The 16,410-nt window shown below is 38.3% G+C and overlaps 1 pseudogene; it reads right to left on the bottom strand.

The window, feature by feature from the left end:
• LOC128661306 (zinc finger protein 585A-like) overlaps nt 1-16,194 on the bottom strand; it is a 35,374-nt pseudogene extending 19,180 nt beyond the window's left edge.
• Between the last annotated feature and the right edge of the window lie 216 nt (nt 16,195-16,410).

Raw genomic sequence — 16,410 nt, 5'->3', positions numbered from 1 at the left:
ACTGGTTATAATTTCAGCAGCTTTGTAACTGATTTTATAGCCTGATGAAACCGTGCTGTGACACAGAGAAGCGCGTTGCTTATGTGGTTTTAAACTTTTTAATAAACCTTTGATGTTTTGTTACATCGCTGCTGCATTCTTATATTCTTGGACTGATCATCTTGGGGCTCCCGGCTGGTTATACACCTTACTGATTGGGACTTGGAGAACATTACCCCTTGTTAACAGCATAAATGTGGGCACTACATTGTCACTTTGGACCTTTCCTGCTGGGATAAAGAGACTATCTGATTCAGATGCCTGGGAAGTCTGCCGGGCGACTGTTTGGACTTGGCCTGCCTATATTGCACATTAGTGCTTTCTACCACGTGAGTAGGAATTCTATATACCTGCAAACCTTCCATCCTGTCTTGTATTTATCTGCACTATGTGGCGCCCTCAGTCTCTCTTGTTCTAGATCCATCCTCAGAGTTTGTTTTACAATGACTTAGAATTTTCTATGTAAATCTGATAACCTTATTATCACTCTCACATGCTGTACATAGGTACAGTTATCTGTTGTACTGAAGTGCTCCATATCTGTGTATTAGCTCTTGGGAACTTTGTATTATTCCTATAATCCATTAGAGATTGTTTCACTATATTTTTATACAAAATTAGATATAAAAATGCTTTGTATTTATCCTTCAATTAACAATTGGCTAGATTACGAGTTTTGCATTATGAGGGGTGCGGTGATAACTTGCACGTTATTGTCACCGCTCACTTTCCTACATCGCTGTTATTACAGGTTTTCTTAAACCCAGCGTTAACAGGCAAGAAGTGAGTGTAGAGCAAAATTGTGCTCCATATCGCACTCCAATACCAGCACTGCTGAAAGCCGCGGTGAGCTGGTTTGACGCGCTCGTGCATGATTTCCCCGTACACATCAATGGGGAGAGACGACTAAAAAAAAAAGCCTAATACCTGCAAAAAAGCAGCATAAAGCTCTGTAACGCAGCTTCATTGATTCCTATGGGGAAACTAAATTTATGTTTACACCTAGCACCCTAAGATTAACCCTGAGTCTAAACACCCCTAATCTTACACTTATTAACCCCTAATCTGCTGCCCCCGACATCGCCAACACCTACATTATACTTATTAACCACTAATCTGCTGCCCCCAACATCGCCGACACCTACATTATACTTATTAAACCCTAATCTCCCGCTCCAATGTCACCGCAACCTACCTACACTTATTAACCCCTAATCTGCCGCCCCCATCGTCGCAGCCACTATAATAAACATATTAACACCTAAACCGCTGCACTTCCGCATCACAAACACTAGTTAAAAATTATTAACCCCTAATCTGCCACCCCTAACATTGCCACCACCTACCTACATTTATTAACCCCTAATCTGCCGCACCCAATGTCGCCGCCACTATACTAAATTTATTAACCCCTAAACTTAAGTCTAACCCTAATCCTAACACCCCCTAACTTAAATATAATTAAAATAAATCTAAATAAAACTTACTATCATTACCTAAATAATTACTATTTAAAACTAAATACTTATCTGTAAAATAAACCCTAAGCTAGCTACAATATAGCTAATAGTTACATTGTAGCTAGCTTAGGTTTTATTTTTATTTCACAGGTAAGTTTGTATTTATTTCAACTAGGTAAATTAGTTAATAAATAGTTATTAACTATTTACTAACTACCTAGATAAAATAAATACAAATTAACCTGTAAAATAAAACCTAACCTGTCTTACACCAACACCTAACCTTACACTACAATTAAATTAATTAAATACAATTACCTAAATTACAGAAAAAACCCACTAAATTACACAAAATAAAAAAAGAAATTATCAGATATTTAAACTAATTACACCTAATCTAATAGCCCTATCAAAATAAAAAAGCCCCCCCAAAATAAAAAAAAAATCCCTAGCCTAAACTAAACTACCAATAGCCCTTAAAAGGGCCTTTTTTGGGGCATTGCCCCAAAGAAATGAGCTCTTTTACCTACAAAAAAAAAATACAAACAACCCCCCAACAGTAAAACCCACCACCCACACAACCAACCCCCAAAGAAAATCCTAACTAAAAAAATTAAGCTCCCCACTGCCCTGAAAATGGCATTTGGATGGGTATTGCCCTTAAAAGGGCATTTAGCTCTTTTTCTGTGCCCAAAAGCCCTAATTTAAAAATAAAACCCACCCAATAAACCCTTAAAAAAACTAACACTAACCCCCAAAGATCCACTTACAGTTTTGAAGACCGGACATCCATCCTCAATGAAGCAGGGAGAAGTCTTCATCCAAGCCGGCAGAAGGGGTCCTCCAGAAGGGCAGAAGTCTTCATCCAGACGGCATCTTCTATCTTCATCCATCCGGTGCGGAGCGGCTCCTTCTTCAAGACATCCGGCACAGAGAATCCTCTTCTTGTGACGGCTAACGACGAATAAAGGTTCCTTTAAGGGATGTCATCCCTTGAATTCCAATTGGCTGATAGAATTCTATCAGCCAATCAGAATTAAAGGTGAAAAATTCCTATTGGCTGATGCAATCAGCCAATAGGATTGAGCTTTAATCCTATTGGCTGATACAATCAGCCAATAGAATTGAGCTTGCATTCTATTGGCTGTTAGTGTAAGAAGATAGGGGAAAAAAAGAGAGGTGCTTGTGTGTACCAGTTTAGCAGGTAAAACAGCTTATATTCACCCACAACAGGTTACTCACATTTTAGTGAAGCACTCAGACAGTGCTATTAGGCGCATACTGGGAAATCAAAAGCAATCCAGCTTGCTGGATTCTCCACCGTGTATACAGGAACACTTTGGCTCTAATATCCTAGAGCTGGTATGGATTGCCAACAGGAGAAGCTCCACAGAACTCAGGACTCAGGCAAGCAACAAATGACCCACAGAGACCTCCACAATAAGTAGAGCTGGTCCGAGTGGTGATGATTGGTAGGTGGTAAAAATATGGCACTCAGCAAAGGTTCCAAAGTAGGTTAAAAAGTAGTAGTAGGATTCTCAGCACTAACCCTGTTTCATCAGGCATATAAAACAAACTGATTATAGCCCTAATATATACCAACCTTACCAATCAATGCAAATTAGAAAATAACATACACCTGGGAATCTCCCTCTGAGGGGTGGATTCTCAGCATTTTAACCCTTCGTTTATAGTATATATTTCTCATTAAGAAGGAGACTTTGTATAGAAAAAGAATATGTAATATAAGAATTACTGTGGCAATTTTATAAACTAAAAACAGAATTTATGCTTACCTGATAAATTACTTTCTCCAACGGTGTGTCCGGTCCACGGCGTCATCCTTACTTGTGGGATATTCTCTTCCCCAACAGGAAATGGCAAAGAGTCCCAGCAAAGCTGGTCACATGATCCCTCCTAGGCTCCGCCCACCCCAGTCATTCGACCGACGGACAGGAGGAAATATATATAGGAGAAACCATATGATACCGTGGTGACTGTAGTTAGAGAAAATAATTCATCAGACCTGATTAAAAAACCAGGGCGGGCCGTGGACCGGACACACCGTTGGAGAAAGTAATTTATCAGGTAAGCATAAATTCTGTTTTCTCCAACATTGGTGTGTCCGGTCCACGGCGTCATCCTTACTTGTGGGAACCAATACCAAAGCTTTAGGACACGGATGAAGGGAGGGAGCAAATCAGGTCACCTAAATGGAAGGCACCACGGCTTGCAAAACCTTTCTCCCAAAAATAGCCTCCGAAGAAGCAAAAGTATCAAATTTGTAAAATTTGGCAAAAGTGTGCAGTGAAGACCAAGTCGCTGCCTTACATATCTGGTCAACAGAAGCCTCGTTCTTGAAGGCCCATGTGGAAGCCACAGCCCTAGTGGAGTGAGCTGTGATTCTTTCAGGAGGCTGCCGTCCGGCAGTCTCATAAGCCAATCGGATAATGCTTTTAAGCCAAAAGGAAAGAGAGGTAGAAGTCGCTTTTTGACCTCTCCTTTTACCAGAATAAACAACAAACAAGGAAGATGTTTGTTTGTCTGAAATCTTTAGTAGCCTCTAAATAGAATTTTAGAGCACGGACTACGTCCAAATTGTGTAACAAACGTTCCTTCTTTGAAACTGGATTCGGACACAAAGAAGGTACAACTATCTCCTGGTTAATATTTTTGTTGGAAACAACTTTCGGAAGAAAACCAGGCTTAGTACGCAAAACCACCTTATCTGCATGGAACACCAGATAGGGCGGAGAACACTGCAGAGCAGATAACTCTGAAACTCTTCTAGCAGAAGAAATTGCAACCAAAAACAAAACTTTCCAAGATAATAACTTAATATCTACGGAATGTAAGGGTTCAAACGGAACCCCTTGAAGAACTGAAAGAACAAGATTTAGACTCCAGGGAGGAGTCAAAGGTCTGTAAACAGGCTTGATCCTAACCAGAGCCTGAACAAATGCTTGAACATCTGGCACAGCTGCCAGTCTTTTGTGAAGTAAAACAGATAAAGCAGAGATCTGTCCCTTCAGAGAACTTGCAGATAATCCTTTCTCCAAACCTTCTTGTAGAAAGGATAGAATCTTAGGAATTTTTATCTTGTTCCATGGGAATCCTTTAGATTCACACCAACAGATATATTTTTTCCATATTTTATGGTAAATTTTTCTAGTTACAGGCTTTCTAGCCTGAATCAGAGTATCTATTACAGAATCTGAAAACCCACGCTTTGATAAAATCAAGCGTTCAATCTCCAAGCCGTCAGTTGGAGGGAAACCAGATTCGGATGTTCGAATGGACCCTGAACAAGAAGGTCCTGTCTCAAAGGTAGCTTCCATGGTGGAGCCGATGACATATTCACCAGGTCTGCATACCAAGTCCTGCGTGGCCACGCAGGAGCTATCAAGATCACCGAGGCCCTCTCCTGATTGATCCTGGCTACCAGCCTGGGGATGAGAGGAAACGGTGGGAATACATAAGCTAGGTTGAAGGTCCAAGGTGCTACTAGTGCATCTACAAGGGTCGCCTTGGGATCCCTGGATATGGACCCGTAGCAAGGAACCTTGAAGTTCTGACGAGACGCCATCAGATCCATGTCTGGAATGCCCCATAATTGAGTTATTTGGGCAAAGATTTCCGGATGGATTTCCCACTCCCCCGGATGGAATGTCTGACGACTCAGAAAATCCGCTTCCCAATTTTCCACTCCTGGGATGTGGATCGCAGACAAGTGGCAGGAGTGATCCTCCGCCCATTGAATTATCTTGGTCACTTCTTTCATCGCCAGGGAAGTCCTTGTTCCCCCCTGATGATTGATATATGCAACGGTCGTCATGTTGTCTGACTGAAACCTTATGAATTTGGCCTTTGCTAGTTGAGGCCAAGCTCTGAGAGCATTGAATATCGCTCTCAGTTCCAGAATGTTTATCGGGAGAAGAGACTCTTCCCAAGACCATAGACCCTGAGCTTTCAGGGATTCCCAGACCGCGCCCCAGCCCACTAGGCTGGCGTCGGTCGTGACAATGACCCACTCTGGTCTGCGGAAGCTCATTCCCTGTGACAGATTGTCCAGGGTCAGCCACCAACGGAGTGAATCTCTGGTCTTTTGATCTACTTGAATCGTCGGAGACAAGTCTGTATAATCCCCATTCCACTGTCTGAGCATGCACAGTTGTAATGGTCTTAGATGAATTTGTGCAAAAGGAACTATGTCCATTGTTGCAACCATCAATCCTATTACTTCCATGCACTGCGCTATGGAAGGACGAGGAACAGAATGAAGTACTTGACAAGAGCTTAGAAGTTTTGATTTTCTGACCTCTGTCAGAAAAATCCTCATTTCTAAGGAATCTATTATTGTTCCCAAGAAGGGAACTCTTGTTGATGGGGACAGAGAACTTTTTTCTTTGTTCACCTTCCATCCGTGAGATCTGAGAAAGGCTAGGACGATGTCCGTATGAGCCTTTGCTTTTGACAGGGACGACGCTTGAATCAGGATGTCGTCCAAGTAAGGTACTACTGCAATGCCCCTTGGTCTTAGAACCGCTAGAAGTGACCCTAGTACCTTTGTGAAAATCCTTGGAGCAGTGGCTAATCCAAATGGAAGTGCCACAAACTGGTAATGCTTGTCCAGAAAAGTGAACCTTAGGAACTGATGATGTTCCTTGTGGATAGGAATATGTAGATACGCATCCTTTAAATCCACGGTAGTCATAAATTGATTTTCCTGGATAGTAGGTAGGATCGTTCGAATAGTTTCCATTTTGAACGATGGTACCCTGAGAAATTTGTTTAGGATCTTTAGATCCAAAATTGGTCTGAATGTTCCCTCTTTTTTGGGAACTATGAACAGATTGGAATAAAATCCCATTCCTTGTTCTCTTATTGGAACTGGGTGTATCACTCCCATCTTTAACAGGTCTTCTACACAATGTAAGAATGCCTGTCTCTTTATTTGGTTTGAAGATAACTGAGACCTGTGGAACCTTCCCCTTGGGGGTAGTTCCTTGAATTCCAGGAGATAACCTTGAGAAACTATTTCTAGCGCCCAAGGATCCTGAACATCTCTTGCCCAAGCCTGAGCAAAGAGAGAAAGTCTGCCCCCCACTAGATCCGGTCCCGGATCGGGGGCTATCCCTTCATGCTGTTTTGGTAGCAGTGGTAGGCTTCTTGGCCTGCTTACCCTTGTTCCAGCCTTGCATTGGTTTCCAGGCTGGTTTGGGTTGTGAAGTATTACCCTCTTGCTTAGAGGATACAGAATTAGAGACTGGTCCATTTCTGCGAAAGGGACGAAAATTAGGCTTATTATTAGCCTTAAAAGACCTATCCTGTGGGAGGGCGTGGCCCTTTCCCCCAGTGATGTCTGAAATAATCTCTTTCAAATCAGGTCCAAATAATGTTTTACCTTTGAAAGGAATGTTAAGCAATTTTGTCTTGGAAGACACATCCGCTGACCAAGACTTTAGCCAAAGCACTCTGCGCGCCACGACAGCAAACCCTGAATTTTTCGCCGCTAATCTAGCTAATTGCAAAGCGGCATCTAAAACAAAAGAGTTAGCCAATTTAAGTGCTTGAACTCTGTCCATAACCTCCTCATACGAAGATTCTTTACTGAGCGATTTTTCTAGTTCCTCGAACCAGAAACACGCTGCCGTAGTGACAGGAACAATGCATGAAATTGGTTGTAGAAGGTAACCTTGCTGTACAAAAATCTTTTTAAGCAAACCCTCTAATTTCTTATCCATAGGATCTTTGAAAGCACAACTATCTTCCATAGGAATAGTAGTGCGTTTGTTTAGAGTAGAAACCGCCCCCTCGACCTTGGGGACTGTCTGCCATAAGTCCTTTCTGGGGTCGACTATAGGAAATAATTTCTTAAATATAGGGGGGGGGGAACAAAAGGTATGCCGGGCCTTTCCCACTCCTTATTTACTATGTCCGCCACCCGCTTGGGTATAGGAAAAGCGTCGGGAGGCACCGGAACCTCTAGGAACTTGTCCATCTTACATAATTTCTCTGGAATGACCAAATTGTCACAATCATCCAGAGTAGATAACACCTCCTTAAGCAGTGCGCGGAGATGTTCTAATTTAAATTTAAATGTCACAACATCAGGTTCAGCTTGATGAGAAATTTTTCCTGAATCTGAAATTTCTCCATCAGACAAAACCTCCCTCATGGCCCCTTGAGATTGGTGTGAGGGTATGTCAGAACAGTTATCATCAGCGTCCTCTTGCTCTTCAGTGTTTAAAACAGAGCAATCGCGCTTTCTCTGATAAGTAGGCATTTTGGATAAAAGATTTGCTATGGAGTTATCCATTACAGCCGTTAATTGTTGCATGGTAATAAGTATTGGCGCACTAGATGTACTAGGGGCCTCCTGTGTGGGCATAACTGGTGTAGACACAGTAGGGGATGATGTAGTATCATGTTTACTCCCCTCATTTGAGGAATCATCTTGGGCAATATCATTATCTGTTGCATTACTGTCCTTACTTTGTTTGGACACTATGGCACAATTATCACATAAATTTAAATGGGGAGACACATTGGCTTTCATACATATAGAACATAGCTTATCTGATGGTACAGACATGTTAAACAGGCTTAAACTTGTCAACAAAGCACAAAAAACGTTTTAAAATAAAACCGTTACTGTCACTTTAAATTTCAAACTGAAAACACTTTATTACTGAATATGTGAAAAAGTATGAAGGAATTGTTCAAAATTCACCAAAATTTCACCACAGTGTCTTAAAGCATTAAAAGTATTGCACACCAAATTTCAGAGCTTTAACCCTTAAATTAACGGAACCGGAGCCGTTTTTACATTTAACCCCTATACAGTCCCAGAATGAGGCTCTGTCTATAACTTGAAAGGCCCCCATCTGAAAAAGGTGTCCAACACAGTGCCTGCCGTTTTTCTAAACGTTCCCCAAGATTATAATACCAATAATTAGTTAGAATCTGCATAATATGCCTAGTAAAGCAATTGTTTTAGCCCAGAAAAATGTCTACCAGTTTTTAAGCCCTTTTTGAAGCCCTTTATTCTTTTATGTTTAACTAAGAAAATGGCTTACCGGTCCCCATGAGGGGAAATGACAGCCTTCCAGCATTACATGGTCTTGTTAGAAATATGGCTAGTCATACCTTAAGCAGAAAAGACTGCTAACTGTTTCCCCCAACTGAAGTTACTTCATCTCAACAGTCCTGTGTGGAAACAGCAATCGATTTTAGTTACTGTCTGCTAAAATCATCTTCCTCTTACAAACAGAAATCTTCATCCTTTTCTGTTTCAGAGTAAATAGTACATACCAGCACTATTTTAAAATAACAAACACTTGATAGAAGAATAAAACTACATTTAAACACCAAAAAACTCTTAACCATCTCCGTGGAGATGTTGCCTGTGCAACGGCAAAGAGAATGACTGGGGTGGGCGGAGCCTAGGAGGGATCATGTGACCAGCTTTGCTGGGACTCTTTGCCATTTCCTGTTGGGGAAGAGAATATCCCACAAGTAAGGATGACGCCGTGGACCGGACACACCAATGTTGGAGAAATAAGTGTTCCTAAATTATCATCATGATCTGGGTACGATTGTGGCCTCTAACATATCAGGAATTAACTGTCTAGTACAAATATGTAAATGTAAACAATCGCTGTAATATTCGTCAATAGGGGGGGTTATTTTGGGGGGGCTTTTTTATTTTCATAGGGCTATTAGATTAGGTGTAATTAGTTTAAATATATGATAATGTTTTTTATTTTGTGTAATTTAGTTGTTTTTTTTGTAATTTAGGTAATTGTATTTAATTAATGTAATTAATTTAATTGTAGTATAATGTTAGGTGTTAGTGTAACTCAGGTTAGGTTTATTTTACAGGTCAATTTGTATTTATTTTAGCTAGGTAGTTAGTAAATAGTTAATAACTATTTAGTAACTATGCTACCTAGTTAAAATAAATACAAACTTGCCTGTAAAATAAAAGTAAACCCTAAGCTAGCTACAATGTAACTATTAGTTATATTGTAGCTAGCTTAGGGTTTATTTTACAGACAAGTATTTAGTTTTAAATAGGAATTATTTAGTTATTAATAGTAGGTTTTATTTAGATTAACTTTAATTATATTTAAGTTAGGGGGTGTTAGGGTTAGATTTAGGGTTAGGTTTGGGGGTTAATATGTTAATTATAGTGGCGGCGATATCCGGAGCGGCAGATAAGGGGTTAATAAATGTAGGTAGGTGGCGGCAATGTTAGGGGTGGCAGATTAGGGGTTAATAATATGTAACTAGCATTTGCGAAGCGGGAGTGCGGCGGTTTAGGGGTTAATATGTTTATTCTAGTGGCGGCAATGTCCAGAGCAGCAAATTAGGGGATAATAATTTTATTTCAGTGTTTGCGATACGGGAGGACCTCGGATTAGGGATTAATAGGTAGTTTATGGGTGTTAGTGTACTTTTTAGCACTTTAGTTATGAGTTTTATGCTACAGCTTTGTAGTTTAAAACTCATAACTACTGACTTTAGATTGCATTACGAATCTTGCGGGATAGGCTGTACCGCTCACTTTTTGGCCTCCCAGATAAAGCTTGTAATATCGGCGCTATGTAAGTCCCATTGAAAAAAGACTTTATGCAAATTGCGTAAGTTAATTTGCGATAAGGCCAAAAAAGTGTGCGGTACAGCTGTACCTACAAGACTCGTAATAGCAGCAGTAGCAAAAAAGCAGCGTTATAACCCATAATGCTGCTTTTTTACTCATAACGCAAAACTCGGAATCTAGCCGAATATTATTTATAAATAAAACAGAATATTTATATCTAAACAAACACTTACAGATATAGTATACATAGCGATTGCAATACCAAACCTCTTTTTCTATGGACTGAAAAGATGATGCAGGTAAGGAAAGGAAAGTATTCATAACAAATTTATATTATACCTTACAGTAAGATATAACTCCTGGATCAAAAAGAAGCCACTGCTGGCAGATATGTGATGCTGCTATGTGCACTTTTAGTTTTCAGGACTGAAAAATACAACATTCTGAGACTTAAATTACAGGAAAATGGGGAAAAATAAGTAATAAAGGTAAATGTAATAAATAAAGCAAATGACAGAGAACAGTCCTATGGATTACAGCTACTTTATTATAAAGAAGGCAGCATTATCAGGACCATTCTTACGCGTTTCGCTCATCAAGCGCTTTGTCAGACGTCTCTGATGAAGTCCCAATAAGAGGTCACGATAATGCTGCATCTTTCTAATAAAGCGCCTTAATCCATTGGACTGTTCCCTGCTGTTTGTTTTTAATAGTTTATATGTAGTGAATAGAGGAATCACTAGAACAGTGGGGACCCTTTGCACCACTGAAGTGTTGGTGTGCAGCTGCCGGAGGTAACCTAAAGCTACACAGGAAACTCGTCATGACCGGAAGTGACCAGTAGCACAAGCGAGTGGGACGCTCTTTCTGAATACGGATCTATAATTCAACCGGAGGCAAAAGGGAATAGTGAGTCAGTGAAGTTATTTCTATGTGTTTATTGCATTATTAGTCACTGTACGTCTGTGACACACAGATAATATCCCGGCACACAGCTGATATAACAATACTATTAGACATTAAATAGTGAGTCAGTGAAGTTATTTCTATGTGTTTATTGCATTATTAGTCACTGTATGTCTGTGACACACAGATAATATCCCAGCACACAGCTGATATAACAATACTATTAGACATTAAATAGTGAGTGAGTGAAGTTATTTCTATGTGTTTATTGCATTATTAGTCACTGTACGTCTGTGACACACAGATAATATCCCGGCACACAGCTGATATAACAATACTGTTAGACATTAAATAGTGAGTGAGTGAAGTTATTTCTATGTGTTTATTGCATTATTAGTCACTGTACGTCTGTAACACACAGATAATATCCCGGCACACAGCTGATATAACAATACTATTAGACAATTAAAGTATACGGTAAAGTTGTTTTCCTATGAATAATTAGTCAGTTTATATTACAGTCTCAAGGTGTTTACTGACCCTTTAATCAGAGCTAGCTTTGTGCTATCTTGTTGTGAATCCTTGTGTAATGAAGATAACATTGTGACAAATGTAACAAGATATTGATTATCTAGATTATCTAGATATAACTCTCTGCTTTTAATTTAAGGGCTATAAAGGGGCAAAAATATTTTAATATGTTAGATCAGTTTATTATTGTACCACTGATTGTTTATAACTATGTATTTAACTCCTGCAAAGTCAGCTATAGAGCAGCAATGTAATACTGGGAGCTAGCTGAGCATATCTGGTGAGCCAATGACAAGAGGCACATGTGTGTAGCCACCAGACAGCTCTTGATAGCAGAAGTGAAATTAAAATTACACATTCTATCTGAATCATGAAAGTGTAATGTTCTATCCCTTTAAGTATGATTTAAGGTACATAAAATGTCTGTGTATAAAAAGTCTTGCTGGTGATTAATAATCTGGGTTGGTGTAGGTCGGGGGTTAATTTGATATTGTTTTATGTACTGTTAAAGGGACAGAAAAGGCAAAATTAAACTTAAATGGATTGGATAGAACATGATATTTCAAACAACTTTCCAATTTATTTATATTATAATTTGTGCTTAGTTCTCTTAGTATCCTTTTTTAAAGTGCAATACTAGGTGAACTCAGGAGCGTGCACGTATCTTCAGACAGCAGTTTGCAAGAACATTTATAGCAATGATATACATAGTTACAAACACTACTGCACAGAGTGCTAAATACACGTGCACGCCCTTAAAGGGGCATGAAACCCAAAAATTTTCTTTCACGATTCAGATAAAGAATACAATTTTAAACAACTTTCCAATTTACTACTTTTATTTAATTTGCTTCCTTCCCTTGTTATCCTTTGCTGAAATGTTATCTAGGAAAGCTCAGGAGCATTTCTAGCTGCTGATTGGTTGCTGCATATTTATTATATATTATATATATTGTCATTGGCTCACCCATGTGTTCAGTTTGAAACCAGTAGTGCATTGCTGCTCCTTCAACAAATGATACCAAGAGAATGAAACAAATTAGATAATAGAAGTAAATTAGAAAGTTGTTTAAAATTGTATTCTCTATCTGAATCATAATAGAACATTTTTGGGTTTCATGTCCCTTTAAGCTCATATAATATCAGACTCCTATGTTTACTCTTTAACAAAGGATACCAAAAGAACAAAGCAAATTAGATAATAGAAAGGAATTGGAAAGTTAGGTAAAATTGCTGCTCTATCTGAATTATCAGCGTTTAACTTTCACTGTCAGATTTGCTTCTGTATTTGATTTATTCCCAATTATTCTGTGATATTGTGTTTTAATAATACAAAAAAAGCCACAAAATACTGGTCTGGATTATAATCACTTTTTATTTGCATAAAAAAACATTGTATATCATTATATAGTAAACAGCAGCATTACATGATATATGCACACAATGGTATAAATATACCTAACACTTGTGCTCTTGATACAAAGGGATTTATCAGACATATAATGTTCCCTTTATATATACAGTATGTGCTATTATCAGTTCTTGTGGCTTCTAACTAACATGAAAACACCTAACAGACATAATATCAAGTTACAGAACATGACACACATATTACATATCCAGTATACATGTAGGTTATAGTAGCCATTTAAATTAAACTGATTATGATCACATGACACACATATTACATACCCAGTAAACATGTAGGTTATAGTACCCATTTAAATTAAACTGATTATGATCACATGACATACATATTACATACCCAGTATACATGTAGGTTATAGTAGCCATTTAAATTAAACTGATTATGATCACGTATGTACTGGTTACTGATATTGTGTCTCATTAAATAAAATCAGTTTTCCCTCAGTAATTCCTCTGGTATATAACATGTACAATGCTAAGCATCTATTGCTATAAGAAAAGGTTTATCCACATGATGTGCACATTAAATATATCTCCCAGATGTCAATCATTTGAGACTGATGTTCTTGTTTATATAATTCTCTAACACTCTTCATATAAAGACTCCTTTATTCTGTAAATATAATTATTTCCTCCCCTATGTAAAACCAACGTACAACTCCTAACACTGGCATATTAATAAACAACACTGGGGGTGCTTTGGTGGTGAATGGTTGTGTAAACTGCTCAGTATGAGGACAGATCTGTATATTCCTGTGTGGTGTTTGGATTCTATCACATTGATATGAGAGAAACTGAGGTGCACATATATAGAGGAACAAAGCACAGCAGGAGAGCACTTCCAATCTGGGGCTTTTATAACTGGGATTAGAAAGTATTATTTATAATAGGATCCTTTTTTGATGCTTCTATTTAGAGAGTTTGTCCTCTTTAGGATACTTGTAAAAAGGTTTGTACAATGTGTATATAAAGTTTATTTGTGTGTAAATATTTGGTGTTTTTTTGATACCTGATTTCAATAAAAACCTTTTTTTCCATTTTCTAAACATGTGAAATGTTTCTTCCCTTGTGAATCCTTTCATGAGTTTTCAGATTATTCATAAGTGTAAAACATTTTCCACACTCTGTACATGTGAACGGCATTTCTCCTGTGTGAATCCTTTCATGAGTTTTCAGACTTATTTGTGTAAAACTTTTTCCACACTCTGTACATGTGAACGGCTTTTCTCCTGTGTGACACATTTCATGCTTTTTCAGATCACACTTTTGTGTAAACCTTTTTCCACACTCTGTACATGTGAAAGGCTTTTCTCCTGTGTGACTCCTTTCATGCCTTTTCAGATTACTCTTTTCTGTAAAACATTTTCCACACTCTGTACATGTGAACGGCTTTTCTCCTGTGTGAATCCTTTCATGAATTTTCAGACTTGTTATTTGTGTAAAACTTTTTCCACACTCTGTACATGTGAACGGCTTTTCTCCTGTGTGACACATTTCATGCTTTTTTAGATCACACTTTTGTGTAAACCTTTTTCCACACTCTGTACATGTGAACGGCTTTTCTCCTGTGTGACTCCTTTCATGCCTTTTCAGATCACTCTTTACTGTAAAACATTTTCGACACTCTGTACATGAGAAAAATTCTCCTCTGTGAATCCTTTCATGACTTTTCAGATGACTTTTTTCTGTAAAACATTTTCCACACTCTGTACATGAGAAAGGCTTTTCTCCTGTGTGAATCATTTCATGAGTTTTCAGATGACATTTTTGTGTAAAACATTTTCCACACTCTGTACATGAGAAAGGCTTTTATCCTGTGTGAATCATTTCATGAGTTTTCAGATGACGTTTTTCTGTAAAACTTTTTCCACACTCTGTACATGTGAAAGGCTTTTCCCCTGTGTGAATCCTTTCATGAGTTTTCAGATTACTTTTTTCTGTAAAACTTTTTCCACACTCTGTACATGCAAAAGGCTTTTCTCCTGTGTGAATTCTTTCATGACTTTTCAATTCACTCTTTTGTATAAAACGTTTTCCACACTCTGTACATGTGAAAGGCTTTACTCCTGTGTGAATCTTTTTATGAGTTTTCAGAGCACCCATTCGTATAAAACATTTGCCGCACTCAGTACATGTGTGTGGTTTCTCACCTGTGTGAATTTTGTTGTGTTCTAGTAGATTAGACTTACATCTAAAGCTTTTCTCACATTCTGTACATTTGAAAGGTTTCTCTTTTGAATAAATCCTTTGGTTAGACTGTGGACTTTTCCCTTCTTTAATATGTTTTGAAAACTCAGTAAATGTGTGTGATTTATCATCTGGGATAATAATTTCACTAGATAACTCATAAATGTTTTCCTCTTGTTTGATTACTAAATTACTCTCTGTACATAATGATTGCTGCCCAGTTCCTGCCAATTCACAATCTTTTAATATCTTTTGTGATATCCCCCATGTTTGTGAATAGTCATTGTTGTCTAAGATTTTTGGAGTTTGTGGTATCATTCTGATGCTTTCTGTAGTGAAGGATGGATATGAACTATTCAAGTGTTTGTCTACATAAAAAGAAATGGAATAAAGAAAAATAAGACTGTTTATTCTTTATAATATAATCCATCTCAATAAAAAAAACATTTTTTTTATACCCAAAAATGCCTTCCGTTTTGTATTTTTAATCATATTTACCTGTAAATCACAAATTAAAAAAGGATGACATAGAATGTAAACATTACTACATCATCGTAAACTAAATTACTGAGTTGTGGGTGTTACACACATAGGAACAAGGCAGGCATAAGTGCAGTTATAGGTGTTCTATGAGCGAGATCAGGGCAGAGGAAGGTAGAGTTACAGGTGTTCTAAGTAATGAACCAGGTCAGAGGGTGAGGTTAGGCAGTTGTTGGACATGATCTGTCTAAAAGAACAGAGGGGGGAGTAGTATTTTTTCCCTCCTCCTCAGCCCAATGGATGTTGCTCCTTCTTTATAATGTCACTGACACAAATGTTCTTAAAGATGCAGATATAAACACAATAGTTTATATTTGTTTAATGAGTGATCTGTTCTATTTTCCCAGTAATTAAAGTCAGCATAATATCTATTTTACTCACCTAACCCATATGAACTCATGCTGATAACAGGCTCCAATGTCTGTGCTCAGAAAGAAGGTTCCCTTATTCACTCCAGTTACATCAATACCTGATATCTCTCAGTGTTCTGGCCGTGTCTGTAAAAAGTATATTAAATGGTTTAGACAGATAATAATAAAACATAATTTATGCTTACCTTATAAATGTATTTCTCTTGTAGTGTATCCAGTCCACGGATCATCCATTACTTATGGGATATTCTCCTTCCCAACAGGAAGTTGCAAGAGTCCACCCACAGCAGAGCTGCTATATAGCTCCTCCCCTAACTGCCATATCCAGTCATTCGACCGAAAA

The sequence above is a fragment of the Bombina bombina genome, chromosome 5, assembly GCF_027579735.1.
Source record: "Bombina bombina isolate aBomBom1 chromosome 5, aBomBom1.pri, whole genome shotgun sequence".
NCBI classification, from domain to species: Eukaryota; Metazoa; Chordata; class Amphibia; order Anura; family Bombinatoridae; genus Bombina; species Bombina bombina.
The sequence above is the reverse complement of the archived record's forward strand: the minus strand, read 5'-3'. Positions and strand labels throughout refer to the sequence as shown.